Source organism: Humulus lupulus, chromosome 3 (genome assembly GCF_963169125.1).
Source record: "Humulus lupulus chromosome 3, drHumLupu1.1, whole genome shotgun sequence".
NCBI lineage: Eukaryota > Viridiplantae > Streptophyta > Magnoliopsida > Rosales > Cannabaceae > Humulus > Humulus lupulus.
In genome coordinates this window covers 61261336-61277857 of record NC_084795.1, presented here as the reverse complement: position 1 = coordinate 61277857, position 16522 = coordinate 61261336, and the positions used below count along the sequence as shown (strand labels likewise).

The 16522-nt window shown below is 39.1% G+C and overlaps 1 long non-coding RNA gene across 1 annotated transcript; it reads right to left on the bottom strand.

Moving 5' to 3' along the window:
* Positions 1-13058: 13058 nt before the first annotated feature.
* Positions 13059-15858, bottom strand: LOC133822734 (uncharacterized). The gene is made up of 3 exons (XR_009888010.1): positions 15108-15858; positions 13910-13978; positions 13059-13292 (listed from the first exon to the last, which is right to left on the bottom strand). It is a non-coding gene; the product is annotated as an uncharacterized LOC133822734 (long non-coding RNA).
* Positions 15859-16522: the final 664 nt, after the last annotated feature.

Genomic DNA, 16522 nt, shown 5'->3' with positions numbered 1-16522 from the left:
AGCCACCTCCGTCTGCAGCAGGTTGGTCAAGAACACCAAGATAATCTTCTGGCACACTTGCAAAGGAACACAAGAAAATGGAACAAACAAAATGAAATCTCGTTGCCCCTGCAAATCTTCAATCAATCTCCAACAAGACAAGTTAACCAGGCCAGAAAAAGTCTATTGATAGCAACATGATAGTTACAAGAAAATATGACTAAGGTACTTTTAGATTAAACATTTTCAAATATGTTAAAAACTTTAAAAACATAAATATAAATAGGAATACAATACATCATAAACATAAAGAATAAATAAATAACTGAGATTTTATTAATGAAAGAAGCCTTTTAGAAATGTGTACATACATATAACTACATAACATAATTTGGAAGCAAATGGATTCTATCTTACTACAGCAAAGAGGCGCTTTATTGAATGTGCAATTATGATCATAATGACAACCCATCACATAAAATTGTGATTTTAGATCATAAAAAAACAATAATGCTAGCTACACACCAAAATTAATCTTTTATTGGCAAAACTCTTTATCTAATGATTTGGGGACCAACCAATTAGAAGGTTGAACCAAGGATTTATTACTACTGTATGACCAAACAAAACACCACTAAGGCTAAACTCAGTACAAGGAATTAACCTAAATCTTCCTATATATTTTTCTTCCTCTGTTACTATACTCAAAAATTGAAGAAATAAAAACATGGGAAATTGAGGTTTCAAGAGAGAGACTAAGGTTTTGAGAAGTTAAAGATTTAAAAGGCAGCAGAAGAAAGAAAATGGTATGTATTAAGATCAATCTTCTGAACCTGATTATGTAAATTGCAAACCCTAATTCCCCATGTTTGAACAAAGTCAACCATACCGATACACAAATTTGAACATAATATTTCACAGAAAAATGATAGCAGCACAAACAACAAACTCATAAACACAACACCATAAACAAAGCAGCAGCACAAAATCATAAAAATATGTCACAAAACCTCTAAGGCACAAACTTGGGGATAACAAAAATAAATAAGCAGACAGATGGGTTCATGAGAATTGATACCGATGCTCGTATAGCTGACGGTGGCGAAATGGTTGCGAACTGGCGGCGAACTGGTGGCGACGGTGGCAAGTAGCTAGGTCCGTTTGCGAGTCAGTGATCAGATTGGCGCGTGAGGGATCGTGACAGACAGAGATCGCGAGAGGGTGAGATGAGACTTGAAGAAGAAAAGTGCGAGTGTGTGAGATGAGAGCCTGAAAGAAGAAGACGATGCTGATGTTGATGATGACCAGAGCGACGACTGTAAAAGATTAGGCCGAGAGGAAAAAGAGGGAGAGAGAGAGAGAGTGGCGCACCGTATGGAGTGACGAAGGAAGAAATAGTGAATTAGGGATGGAGGAGACAGAAGCAGGATTGAGTTTGGAGACGTACTATGCTTAGCCAAAGAAGAAAATAGGTGAATCCGAAATTGGAAGGAATTGATCTGAAAAAATGTATAAATGGCGGGCTCCCAAAAAAATTACCGCCTTTTTCGATAACTTTACCACATATATAATATTTTGCATAATACTTTTTCATTAATATTATATTCATGTGTTATGAAAAGAGGTATTTGGTGTAGTGGTCATTACACATTCTATAGATACCATTTTTGAAATGTTTAGATGAGCGTGAATAATATTTTTATGAAGAATATGTTAAAATTATAAATAAATAAAAAATTCTTATACATTAATATATAATGATTTGTACAAAATTTTGAGAACTTTTCGAAAGAATATGTTAAAATTATAAATGAATCATAAATTTCTTATACGTTAATGCAAAATGGTTTGTGCAAGATTTTGAAAACTTTTTAGTTACAAACTTTTAAGAGCCCTTAATTAATAGTCTTAAAATCCTTTAATATTTTAATTTTTTTAAACTTCCAATTACATCATTATTTTATTATTTATTAAAATATAAGATGTAATTGTGATTCACGTCATTATTGTGAACAATTTAAATATTTTAAAACATATTTTAATTATGTAAACATGTTCTAATACATAACTTGTGCACCTTTCAAATCCAAACATTATTAATATTAATATTATTTTCAACTGTTATTATTATTGTTAATAATGATTATGTTTAAAAACGTAAATACAGAGTAGACAAAAAATAATAATGTAATAAATGAAAACAAAAATGAATGGTTTGAAGTACAGACAACAAAAATATATATGTATATTGAAGAGTTTCAATAAATATTAAATTAAATATAAGTTATACACAATTCAAATTAATATTATTTCGAACTGTTACTATTATTATTAAGGGAATTTTTTGATAATACCCAAGTATACTAATTTTAATTCATATATACAGTTATTACAAAATTAATGCAAAAATAGATCAAGTTAACTTTTCTTTCCAATTATACGGTCTCCTCAACAACAAAAAAATCACCAGCCTCCATTAATGACTCCAGCCATTTTAGAGAAAAGAAGAAGGAAAACTGACAACTTTGGCTCATGGAACTCTTGCAGCAACTATTGTTAGGGCAAAATGTGAGCTTCAATCTCCAACAAATAATGACTTCAATGATTTCAAAGAAAAAAATAATGAAAATTAGTAACTTTGGCTCATGGAACTCCTGTGACATCCATTGTTAGGGCAATGTAAGCTTCAATCTCTATAAACAAATGCTCCCATCAAATCCAAAACACCATTTCAACCAAGTATAAAATTAAAATTAAAAAACTAGCCAATATTGTTAGATGCTATGGTTGAAAGCTCTTTGCATTTTGACTTCAAAATCAAACTCAACAATTAAAATCTTTTCAACTTTTAGGTAAGTTTTAATTTTAAAATTCAATTCACTTATAAATATGATTTAATCAACTAAATTAAATGAATATTATATAATGTATTCCAAAATAGTTGTAAAGTGGAATAGAATTCTGCTACCACAGCTGAAATTTGGTTTCTGAAAAAGAAAAAAGAAAAAGAAACAAAATTAATGTATTGATTTGGCTGACTTTGAATGGGTTGCTTTAAATCCTTAGGTTACTGCAATAGTATTCATAAAACAAGCAATAGGAAGAAGGTGTGAGAACAAACAATTGCCAAGTTCTTGGGATTTAAGGGGGAGTTCTTCAAAAGAATTAAATATGATTTTATACTTTGTTTAGATCAATTGGTAGCTTAATTTTCTCTATTATCACTTTTGTTGGTTTATTTTTGTGTTGGGTGTTTCAAAGGTTGCTCTGAATAGGTTGTTGTATAAGTTGCTTATGGGTTGCTTATGTTACTTATAATGATTTGGGTTACTGAATATGTTGATTCCTAGTTGCTTAAGAGATTATAAATGTTGTTGAAGAGGTTGCTTAAGAGTTTCTTTATTTGTTGTACATGTTGCTTATGGGTTGCTACAGTAATAATAAAGTTTGTTGCATATATGTTGATTATAGTGGTTGGTAGTTGTTGAATAAGTTGCTTAAATGACTCTTTATATGTTACTTATGAGGATTATGATTTTCTTTAAGGGTTGCTAATAATTAGGTTATAATAATGATCGTGGGTTGCTGCAGATGTTGCTTTATAGTTGCTCAAGCAGTTGTAAATGTTGTTGTATATGCTGCATAATAAAGGTTGTGGGTTGTTGAATAGGTTGTTTCCTTATTTCTTAAGGGGTTATAAATGTTACTGAAGAGGTTGCTTAAGCGTTTCTTTATTTGTTGTACATGTTGCTTATGGGTTCCTAAAGCAACAGTAAAGTTTGTTGCATGTGTTGATTATAATGATTGGTAGTTGCTTATAGGTTGCTTAAATGTCTCTTTATGAGTTGCTTAGAAGATTTAGAATTTCAAGGGTTGCTCAATAGGGTTGCTTACAAGTTTTAGTGGTTGCTTAACAAGTTGATATATATGGTTGATATATGAGTTACTTAGGAGCTTTAGAGTTTCAAGAGTTGCTTTTTGGGTTGCTTTATGAGTTGCTTATGAGTTTCAATAGTTGCTTATCAAGTAGATATATAGTGTCGCTATATGATTTGCTTAGGAACTTTAGAGTTTCATGAGGTTCTTTCTAGGTTGCTTTATGGGTTGTTTATGAGTTTCGATTGTTGCTTAGCAAGTTGATTATAGGATTGCTAAAAGTGGTTGCTATATGAGTTTCTTAGGAGCTTTAAAGTTTCAAGGGTTGCTCAATATGTTTTTTTTACGAGTTGCTTACGGGTTTCAATGATTGTGTTAACAAGTTGATATATAGGGTTGCTAAAATGTGTTGTTATATGAGTTGCTTAAGAGCTTTAGAGTTTCAAGAATTGTTTTTTTTTTGTTGCTTTATGGGTTGCTTGCGACTTTCAATGGTTGCTTTATGATTGCTAAAAGGAGTTGTTATATGAGTTGCTTAGAAGCTTTAGAGCTTCAAGATTTGTTTTCTAGGTTGATTTATGGGTTGCTTACAAGTTTAAATGGATGCTTAGCAAGTTGATATACAGGGTTGATATACGAGTTGCTTGTGGGATTTAGAGTTTCAATGATTGCTTAAGAGTTTGAAGGGTTGCTCAATAAGGTTGCCTTTTCAAGTTTCAATGGTTTCTCAACAAGTTGATATATATGGTTGCTAAAAAAATTTGCTATATGAGTTGCTTAGGAACTTTAGAGTTTCAAGAGGTGCTTTTCTGGTTGTTATGGGTTGCTTACGAGTTTTAATGGTTGCTTAACAAGTTGATATATAGGGTTGTGTTATACCCAGATTTCGAGCCATAGTAAATATGACCTCGAAAGCTGAGTTCGCAATAAATGGTCTCGTGAGGATTAGAGTGATCTAGGATTGTAAGTCGAGCCTGCAAAGTATGATGTATGATCTCGAAGGCGGTGATCTCGAAATGATCTCGATCTCGAAAGGTAGCTCCGAGAACACCTTCATCCTCAGGAACTTCGGAGCATGGGTCTTGAGCTCGATATCCCATCTCGACAGCAACGTTACCTCGGTGGGATGTCAGTGGCTCGCATAGTGACATGAGACCAGAAATGCTGGAGCCTTGAAGATACGCTATAACCACCTTAAATATCTACAAGTATTATAACTATGAGATGTAGCCCTCATTAATTGATGTAAATCTCCAAGAATTGTGGGATATTATTTAATACAGTTATACGCCCCCTGATCTTTGGGGGACGTTTCCTTTTATATCTGATTATTGGCATTTAAAGCCATTTATTTTTATTCACAAAAGAGTAACTACCCAAAATATGTGGGATAGTATTCTGCATCCTTCTCTATAAATAGAGAAGCTATGCACCATTGTAAAGGACCGAAATTCTGATCCTTGAGAGAAAACTCTGGAGAATTCATGCTAAAGAATTGTTCAGAGATAATCTTAAGATTAATAACAGAGACTCGTGGACTAGGCAGATTTAACTGCTGAACCACGTAAAAAACCGTGTGTTTGATTCGTTTGTTTCTTTTGGCCATTGTCTTTAATTGTTTACGTGCTCTCTTCTTTTATCTGTTGACGAAAAACGGCGTCAACAGTTTGGTGCTTTCATTGAGAGTTGAACTCAAGCATCCATCCCTGAGAGATTCATGGCTGCAAACAATCAGAACACTCCTGAAGAAAATTATCCAAGGCGTCCTGGAAAACAGCCAATGGAGAACCCGGACGCTGATGAAAGGAGTGGGTCCTCTGATTCCCGGGGACCACCTCCACAACCAAGGGATGAGGACATGTACTATAACCCTGAGCGTTATGTCCCTATTGTAGAATTGGAGAATCGGCAGCTGAAACAGCTGTTGGCAGAAGCCAACAAACGTAATGGGGAGTTGACTAGGATAGCCGCAGAGGCGCAGGTGGCTCAGCCCCCGCCTCCACGCGAAGACCAAGTCCCTCCTCCAAGGGACGTGCACGTTCCTCCCCGGAGGCCCCGTGGACGTCCACGAAAAAATGCTGCCACAAGGAGGCCAGCACAACCTCCAGCACCAACAGAGCCATCCGCTCCTTCTAGGCCTCAGAGGAGTACCCGAGCTCGGGTCCCGCCTAATCCACCTGTGGAAGTGCCTGCAGGAACTGAGAACAACCGAGCTCCTGCCGAGGTTCGGACTCAGGTTCCTGGTAGTGCACCGAACGCAACTGGCCCATCTCGGGCAAATTCTGGACCCTCCAGGCCGAGGCAAGGACGACAACCACCATCACCTATACGGTTCCCTTCGTCTCCCATAAGATATCCTTCACCTCCCCGCAGAAACGCTCAACCTGGTCGAGATCAGGATCAAGGGCGTACAGGGGAAAGACAAGGAAACAGGGAGACATTCCAGGGGCGGAAAGGCGCGCCATCCGAGAGAAGCCAGACGTCCCGATCTCGCACTGCAGAGACAAGGCGACGTAGAAAGGACCCACCACGAAATGACCGATCAATGAGTTTTACCAGTGATGAGTCCGGAGAAACTAGGTCCGTCAGTAAACACGACCGGGGTCGTAAAAATACTGGAAATCACAAGAGCCATCCTGACCTGCGAAATCATCTGAATCAGAGCAGGGGGAAGGGAGATCAGACAAATCCGGATCTTAGGAATCATCTGAATGGGCGTAGAGATCCCTCACGGAGACGCGAGCCTGGGATCGCGATTAATGACTATCAATTCCAAACACCACCTAAGGACCCAATCCAAGAAAGGATTGATCAGCTCGAAAAAGCCTTTAGGCTTTTGAAGAATGAACGAGGGAGTGGTCGATACGAGGACTCTGATGAGGAGCTCGAGCCGTTTGCTCCCAATATTTCTAACACTCAGTTTCCTCAAGGGTTCCGGATTTCTCACGTCCCAGCGTTTGAAGGAAAAACCGACCCATGTAGCCACCTGAGTACATTCAACACAATTATGAGAGCCAGTAACGTAGGTTACGAGCTCAGATGCATGTTGTTTCCGACATCATTGGCCGGACCTGCCAAGAGTTGGTTCGAGAAGTACAAGAGACACTCGATAACTTCGTGGGATCAATTGTCTAGAGACTTCAAGAAACAATTCCGAGCTATGATGGGAGTTAGACCAGAGGCGTCCACTTTGACTAACGTCCGGCAACAGCCGGGTGAAACACTGAAAAGCTACCTGACAAGATTTAATCTAGAGGTCGCCCGGGCACGAGATGTGGACGACAGTGGACACTTGATGGCTATCCGAGCTGGTGTGTTCCCTGGAAGCGCCCTGTGGGATGACATGCAAGGGAAACCGGTGAGGTCAATAACCGAGTTTAACAAGCGGGCGCAGAGATTTGTCAATGTAGAGGAGGCGAGGTCAACGCTAAAAGCAACCTCGCAAACCGAAACTACAACGATAAACATTAACTCCGCCTCAACCTCGGCTGACCCAGCAACTTCACAGCCTACCACAGAGAATCCCTCTAAGAGGAAAAAGAGCGAGGGAAATAACCACGAGGCTGAAGGGGGAAAGAAAAAGAAAGGAGAAAGGTATTACTCCGTATACAAAGTACACACCGAGCTCAATGAGTCTCGGGAAAATATATACCTGGCTAATGAAAACCAGGTCCCCTTCAGGCGTCCGGACCCAATGAGGAATCAAAAGTCCAAGAGGGATTCCAGTAAGTACTGCCGGTTTCATAGAGACACCGGACACACAACTGATGAGTGCCGACAGCTGAAGGACGAGATCGAAGGATTGATCTCGAGGGGTTATTTCCGGCAGTATGTCAAAAACCAGAGTACTGGACAGACCACTGCCAGCCAGAGAGTAGCCGCGCTTCCAGCAGCACAGAATAATAACTCCCGATCTCGGGAAGAAGACAGGCCTCCGCTGATAGATGGAGAGGACGTAATAACCATCTCGGGAGTAAAGCTTAGAGGAGAGCTGGTAGAAATGCTCAAAAGCGATATGTGAATGAACTGAAGACAGGGGATGGGTCTCCTTATGAACCCGAACCAAGGGCACCAAAAAGCCAAAGGGTTGAAACTCAGCCTATAACCTTCACCGAGGAGGATGCCTCCCATGTAACGCCCTGGATAGCCAGGACCGCTACTCTGTGTGTTTATAAAGTGCCAGACTCGCTAATCAAGTCATTAAAGTAAAAACGTGTTATTGAAATAGTAGAGGAACTAGGGTTAAAAACGTTTTGGTCTCAAAAGATACATTTTCGTTGCTAAACATTGTTTATGTATATGGGATCCCAAAAATGACAGTTTAAAAGCCATTTACAAAAGTTACAAAGTCTAAATACATTAACAGCCATACTAAGGCAAAATGAGCAGTTAGGTGATCTCTGTCCTGACACACTCCTCGATCATGGTGGTCGAACGGCTGGCTATGTACATTTCACCTCGGAGCTCTCCACCTCAGGCCTGGTCCAACTTGCCCTTGCCTTTACCTGCACCACGTAGCACCCGTGAGCCAAGGCCCAGCAAGAACATACATCAATAATAAAGCAAGCACATTTAGCTGTCAGGTCAATCTCACATATGACATCTCATAAACTTCAAGCATAGCTACAGTCAAGTATTTCATATACAAAGCATATCAATAATCAAGTATTTCATTTACAAAGCATATCAGCTCATATAACACAATGCATAGATGATAATCAGGGCTAGCGCTCACAAGCTGCTCCCTCTGTTACCCTTTCATTTCTGGCTCCCAGTGGCCAAATCGCGTCCCATGCGCTAAATTCATGAACGGTACTCTTAAACCGCTTATACGTGTCCCTTGGCATAATACCAACGATGACACAAAGCAATTCTCGGGAGCACTTAGTCCCATCACAATCATACATTCGGGTGCAGTGTTCTTACCTTTCAATTCACTAGTTTTCGATGTCACGACACCTTGAGCACGATCCCACTCGAGCCCTAGCGCTCACCTAAACACAATCATGATCAAAGTCAACATCAATCCTCAAGTTCAAAACCTAGGCCCCGGGGCTAATCCCGAGCCCCCGGGATGTCCTAGTTCCACCAAACAAGGTGGTGGAACCAAACCCCAAACCTTAGGTCAAAAACCCTTGCTAAATACCCCAAAATCCCCTTCAGAAGGCAGGGTAGCGCTACAGCGCTCTTGGGAGGGCACTATAGCGCTACAGACAGAACCAAAACCCTTCCAGCATATGGGCCTAGCGCTACAGCGCCCAAAGGCTAGCGCTGTAGCGCTAGTCACAGGCAGCCCAACACCAAAATTTCCCTTGTGCGATTTTCTCGAGCCAAACTCAACCAAACCTCTTCCAACTCTTACCCAAACCTAAAAACAACCTCATGACCACACTCCACTCATCCCAAGCACCCTAAACCTCCAAACTCCAAGCACATGCAATCACAAACTCAAAATTCACCATAGCCACCTCCAAACTTCAGAACCTAACATAAACCAGCTGAACATCAGAACTAGAGTTTAGAATTCATACCTTTGATAGAATTTCGCCCACAAGCTAACCCTAAGCTCCCTTGGATTGCTGCTCCTCAGCCCTAAGCCTGAATTCCCTAAAGTTCCATTCAATTCCATTTAATTCAACTCAAGTACCACAGCTTAAAAACCAGAAACAGAAATGGATGAACTCTAGAATCCTACCTCAAGTATTGGTGAAACCCTGTTAAACCTCTGCCAATTCCTTAGCCTTAGATCAAAGTCCTTGAGGTTTAGTTATCCCAGCTCTCCTCTAAGCTTTACTCCAGAAATTCTCCAGAAATAGATGAAGGAAAGTGTAAACCGACTCAAGAAACTCTCTCTGTTTTCCCTCCTTCTTTTCCCTTCTTTTTCAGACTCTTTTGATATTCTATAAATCCCACTATCTTAAAACCTCAGTAATACCCTTCCTTAAAAGTCAAATGACCTTTATGCCCTCACAGTTATCTCTAATCCTTCAGTCCTCTTAAGGGCATTTTAGTCTTTTTACCCAATTCCCGCTACTTCCTTGAGTGTCCTTATTATTTCCCGCTTAGTTCCCAATACCTTACTAATCACCAATAGCCTTCCTCAATATCATAATAATCTTCAGCTTATCCACTAAATTCCCATTTACACCCCTGAGCTCACCCCGAGCCGGGTATAAATCCCCGCTATGACTTTTACGCTACTTTGCTCACTAGGATCGTCTCGGGTCACAGATTACAGATATATCCACATAATAATGTGGTCTCAACAATTATCACGTATATCAAAGCAGTTATGCCCATAATGGCCAAAATTACGATTATGCCCTTCTAACCTAATCTGGGCCTATATGCACACTAACACACATAGTCATGCATCTCAAGTACTCAAGTAATCATATAACATGCTTAAGTCATAATAATCACACATAATTCCCATCATGCCCTCCTGGCACACTAATCGAGGCCCTTAAGCCTTATTAGTGAATTTGGGTCGTTACAACTATCCCCTCCTAATGAGAATTTCGTCCTCGAAATTTTACCTGAACAACTCCGGATACTGATCCCGCATAGCTGTCTCAAGTTCCCAGGTCGCCTCCTCGACCTTAGCATTCCTCCATAGTATTTTAACCAAAGGGATCGTCTTATTCCGCAATACTTTATTTTTCCGATCCAAGATCTGAACCGGTTGCTCTTCGTAAGCCAAATCTGCCTGTAACTCCAAATCTTCATGCCTCAACACATGAGTCACATCTGAGACATACTTCCGAAACATGGAGACATGGAACACGTCATGAACTCCAGACAATGATGGCAGCAAAGCTAATCTGTAAGCCACCTGACCAATCCTTTCCAGGATCTCGAATGGTCCAATGAACCTAGGGCTTAAATTGCCCTTCTTACCAAACCTCCTCACCCCTCGCAGAGGTGAAACTCGAAGAAAGACGTGATCACCAACCTGAAACTCCACGTCTCTACGCCTAGGATCAGCGTAGCTTTTCTGCCTACTCTGAGATGCGAGCATCCTAGCCCGGATCTTCTCTATAGCCTCACCCGTCCTCTGAACCATATCTGGCCCCAAGTATCTCCTCTCACCCATCTCATCCCAATGAATGGGTGATCTACATTTCCTTCCATATAACATCTCGTAGGGAGCCACTCCAATTGTTGACTAATAACTATTATTATACGAGAACTCAATCAACGGAAGGTACTTACTCCAAGAACCCTCAAAGTCAATCACACAAGCTCTGAGCATATCCTCCAGTACCTGAATCGTCCTCTCAGACTGTCCATCAGTCTGAGGATGAAAAGCTGTACTAAACTTCAACTGAGTCCCCAAAGCTTTCTGTAGACCTCCCCAAAACTTGGAAGTAAAAATAGGATCTCGATCTGACACAATCGACTTAGGAACCCCATGGAGACGTACGATCTCTTTCACGTACAACTCAGCGTACTGATCCACAGTATAAGTTGACCTCACTGGAAGGAAATGGGCTGACTTGGTGTATCTATCCACTATAACCCATATTGAGTCATGAAACCCCACTGTCCTGGGTAGACCTCCTACAAAATCCATAGTAATATCCTCTCATTTCCACTCAGGAATACCCAAAGGCTGAAGCAACCCTGCCGGTCGCTGATGCTCAGCTTTCACCTGTTGACAGGTTAGGCATCTAGCAACGTATTCTACCACATCCCTCTTCATCCCGGGCCACCAATGCAAAGTCCGTAGATCCTGATACATCTTTGTGGTACCCGGATGAAGCGAGTACGGCGTTGTATGAGCCTCATCCAATATTTCTCGTCTAATCCCCTCATCAGTAGGAACACAAATTCGTCCCTGATACCGAAGTAAACCAACCTCAGAAACAGAATAGTCCTTAGCTACCCCCGCCAAGACATCATCTCTAATCCCCTGTAACAGAGTGTCTACCAACTGCCCTTCTCTGATCCGCTCCAGCAGGGTCGACTGCAGAGTAATATTAGCCAATCGGCCCACAACCAATTCTATCCCCGCTCTAACCATCTCATCAGCTAACTCCCTTGAGACCTGAACAGAGCTATACAACTGACCTGGACCTCGGCAGCTCAATGCATCAGCCACCACATTGGCTTTCCCTGGATGATAGAGAATATCACAATCATAGTCCTTTACCAACTCCAACCAACGTCTCTGTCTCATGCTCAGGTCCTTCTGTGTAAAGAAATACTTCAAGCTCTTATGGTCAGTGTATACCTCACACTTCTCCCCATAAAGATAATGTCGCCAGATCTTCGGTGCAAAGACCACCGCTGCCAGCTCCAAATCATGAGTAGGATACCGCTGCTCATACTCCTTCAGCTGTCGTGATGCATAAGCTATCACCTTCTCATTCTGCATCAACACACAGCCTAAACCCAACCTCGATGCATCACAGTAAACAACAAACTTTCCTTCTCCTGAAGGCAAACTCAACACTGGTGCAGTAATAAGTCGTCGCTTCAACTCTTGGAAGCTACCTTCACACTTATCTGACCAAACGAACTTTAGATTCTTTCTTGTCAATTCTGTCATCGGTGCTGCTATCTTCGAAAAGCCCTCTACAAACCGCCTGTAGTAGCCTGCCAAACCAAGAAAACTCCGCACCTCTGAGGCGTTCCTTGGCCTCGGCCAATCCCTAACTGCCTCTATCGTAGACGGATCTACTTTAATCCCATCTGCACCTACAATGTGTCCAAGAAATGTCACTTCAGGTAACCAGAACTCGCACTTCTTAAACTTAGCATACAACTGATGCTCCCTCAACCTCTGAAGAACCAATCGAAGATGGAACTCGTGCTCTGCCTCTGAACTGGAATACACCAAGATGTCATCAATGAAAACTATAACAAACTGATCCAGAAAATCTTTGAATACCCTGTTCATTAGATCCATAAAAGCTGCTGGGGCATTGGTCAAACCAAAAGACATGACCAAGAACTCATAGTGCCCATACTGCGTCCGAAAGGCCGTCTTAGGTATGTCCTCATCCTTGATCCTCAGCTGGTGATAACCAGATCGAAGATCTATCTTTGAGAACACCGTCTTACCCTGCAGCTGATCGAACAAGTCATCAATCCTTGGTAGGGGATACTTATTCTTAATAGTTGTAACGCCCCGATTTCCCGAGATGTTACTTAGGGAGTCCATTTAAAAATAATAAACAATAAATATTTTAAGACACTAAGAGAACATATTTATTTAAAATTTAAGCAGACAATGAGATCTCATTATTTTAAAAATAAAAATGTTGGACGCTAGGTTTAATAACGAAACATAAAGAAAATAACCATTCAAGTCTGAAAATTTAAAAACATAACATTTATTTCTAAAATCATAAAATAACTGGAGCCCAGCCTCTAACATGTTTCGTCCATGCCTCGAGCCCGCACCACTCACTGCTTTGCTTTGCCTTTACCTGCACACAGAGTACCCGTGAGCTAACGCCCAGTAAGAAGAGCTATGTAGGACATAACTCCCCAAACCAAGAAACATAAACTTTAAACTAAACATAACTAAATATCATAAGCACAATAATCATCGTGTGATATATAAACACCATATCACACTAACATAATGTGAGTTACACTCACACACATAAATACTAACAAGTCATGTTGATCGGACATGAAATGTAATCTGCCTTGCCTGCGCTGTACTCACACTCGGCATTCCCACGGTGGCACATAGTCTAGCCTGCGCTGTACTCACACTCGGCCGTTCCCTCGAGACATCGTTGCCCTGCCTGCGCTGTACTCACACTCGGCAGTTCCGTGGTGGCATCCTATTATCCTGAGTTATGCACACCCAAGATAATTCTTGCAAGTGCTATACTCACACAAGCAGCTAAAATCTAGTAGCACGCCTACTCTATCATCTAAGCATGTCTACTAACTAAAATTCCTAGCACTATCCTCATGCTAGTCAACCTAATGCAACAATTCAAGTCACAAAATAATTACATAAGTAAACAAATAAGAAAACAAGGTCGCACGCATAACGTACACCCTGTACGCAGATGTCCACTCTTCTTACCTTAAACAGTGCGTTTTCCGCTGACGTGTCTCGAACCACTCGCTGCGTCACCTCGATGACCGCTAGCTCCTAGACGTCCAATTACACAGCGAAAATTTAGGAAAAATAAAATAGGCGTTAAGGTTTTATTTCGAAACCTTAATTATTGAAATAATTTTACTACGTCATTTTAACATGCATGACACATAAATTAAAACAAATTTCCACAAAAGGTTCAAACCATCATGTCACATACACAAACAATGATGTTTCTAACATATCGCATGAATTCATATAATTACTTTTTATGTGAAAATTACCAAAATACCCTTTAATATCATAATTACATTAAAGACTCAATAATTTTATAAAAATTATCATATGACAACAAAATTTAATAAATAACTTTTCCAGAACCCTGAATAATCAGAAAATTCTCATATACGACCAAAAAATAATTTTTAACATTTATAAATTATTTTCCCTCAATTTCTCAAATAAAACCCAAATAATATAAATAAATACAGAACCAAGCCCAAAAATCAAACTAACATACAGAACAGTTTAAAAAATCCAAAATAAACTTATAAAAAATATTTTAGAATTTTCTGGGCAAAATAACTATTTTTCTTAATTAATTTTATAGAAAAAAACAAATTAATTAAGGAAAAATTTATAACTGATTACAAATAGAATCTAACTATACAGATCAGTTTCTACACCCTACAGTAACACACAAAAATTTACCTAGGGTTCAGAACAGTAGCATTAATATTTTTTTATATTTAAAATATAACATAAGCCAAATAAATCATGAAAATTACATAAATGATACAAATTCGAAATAAAATTACAGAGAGCCTTAGAATCTCATTTTAAATATATACAAAAATTCTCAGAATTTTTAGAATACTTAAAATAATTTTTCACATTTATTTTCTTAAATCACATATTTAAAAGCAAATAATTGAAGAAAATTATAAAATACGATCAAAAATTAAATCTAAACATACAAAGCCATTCTAAATAATACAGATATCATTGAAACATAAAATCATATTTTTCTGAACAATAAAAATATTTTTCATAATTAATCTTTATTTAAACTTAAATAAATCATAGTAATTCAAAGAAAAATCAGAAAAATACCAAACCACTTGGAAAATGCTCTAAAATTAATATACTAATTTTTAGGATTCAAAAATCAAAGAAAAAAAACCTCCATAAATACCCAGATCGGGTTCGCCGGAGCCTCGCCGGAATCTTCTTCTTCTCCGTCGCCGGCAAGATTCTAACTCCTCTTTCTACTTGTTTTTGACACTCCAAACCGGTTGGAATTTGTTCCCAAAGATCCCAGCACCTCAAATAACCCTTGAAGCTCAAGAAAATCGACCCATGATGGCCGGATCATGGTTGTCTTCCCCGTCGCCGGTGTACCGCCAAAAATGGTGGCCAAAATACAAGATTTTGTTTCAGAGCATTTTTGATCCGTTTCTTCACGTCCAAAACACCTCTTAGGGTCCCTCTAAGCTTTCTAAATACTTCAAACAAACCCGGAACCTCCCATGTTCTCTTAGATTCGAAATTATTCAAGAACACCCACTTTAATGGTGAAAACTTGTGATTTTTTTAAAACGACCCTTCTAGCCCCTTTTGTCACGTCAAAAACGTTCTTTAGATCATAGGAAAGATATTTCAAACACTCAAAACCACCCAGAAATTTCCTAGAGCTCACAAACCCGAATTCTCCCTTTCTCTCTCTAGAAAAATTCAAGAATGTCTATTTTCTTCCACTAGTGCGACTCTCCCTCTCTTCCCACGATTTTTAACTGTTGAGAGGTCTTCTAAATCGTGCTTAAACAAAGAGAAACGAAGGCTTAACCACTTGGTTGTTGTTGATCGATTCTAACCCTATGTTTAAGGAATTTCTTGTATTTCTTTTAAAATAAAAATAAAAGAAATTGAGATATTATTATAGCTGATTTAAATTTCGAATTTAATCAGTTAATTGCATTTGAAATCATATTCTAATGTCATTTAAATGCCCCTCAACTAAATTCAAACACAGGGACATTATGGTCATTTTATAATTACATGCAATTACCATTATTTAATCAATTTAAATAATAATGCAATAAATCGTATAATGAAATAAAATGAATTCATATCATGTTATTAATATTATTATGCTCCTAATAATAATAACATTCACAACATAAATAAATAATTAAATTAACTCACGTAATTAATTATTTATTAGGCATTATGCACATGCCGAGATTTGAATCTCATTCTAGATTCCCAAACATAAGAAATCGAGAATCTTTATTATCATTGGAATCCATACATACCTAAACCCATAAATATGTAAAATGACAGAATACTCTCAGTGGCGAAATTATAAAATGACCCTTTCGAGAAAACGGATATTACAATAGTTAACTTGTTCAATTCCCGATAGTCAATACACATTCTCAGAATCCCGTCCTTCTTCTTAACAAACAAAACTGGTGCACCCCATGGCGAATAGCTAGGTCTGATGAACCCTATATCCAGAAGTTCCTGCAGTTGTATCTTTAACTCTTTCAGTTCTGCTGGTGCCATCCTCTATGGTGCTCTCGACACTGGCTCTGT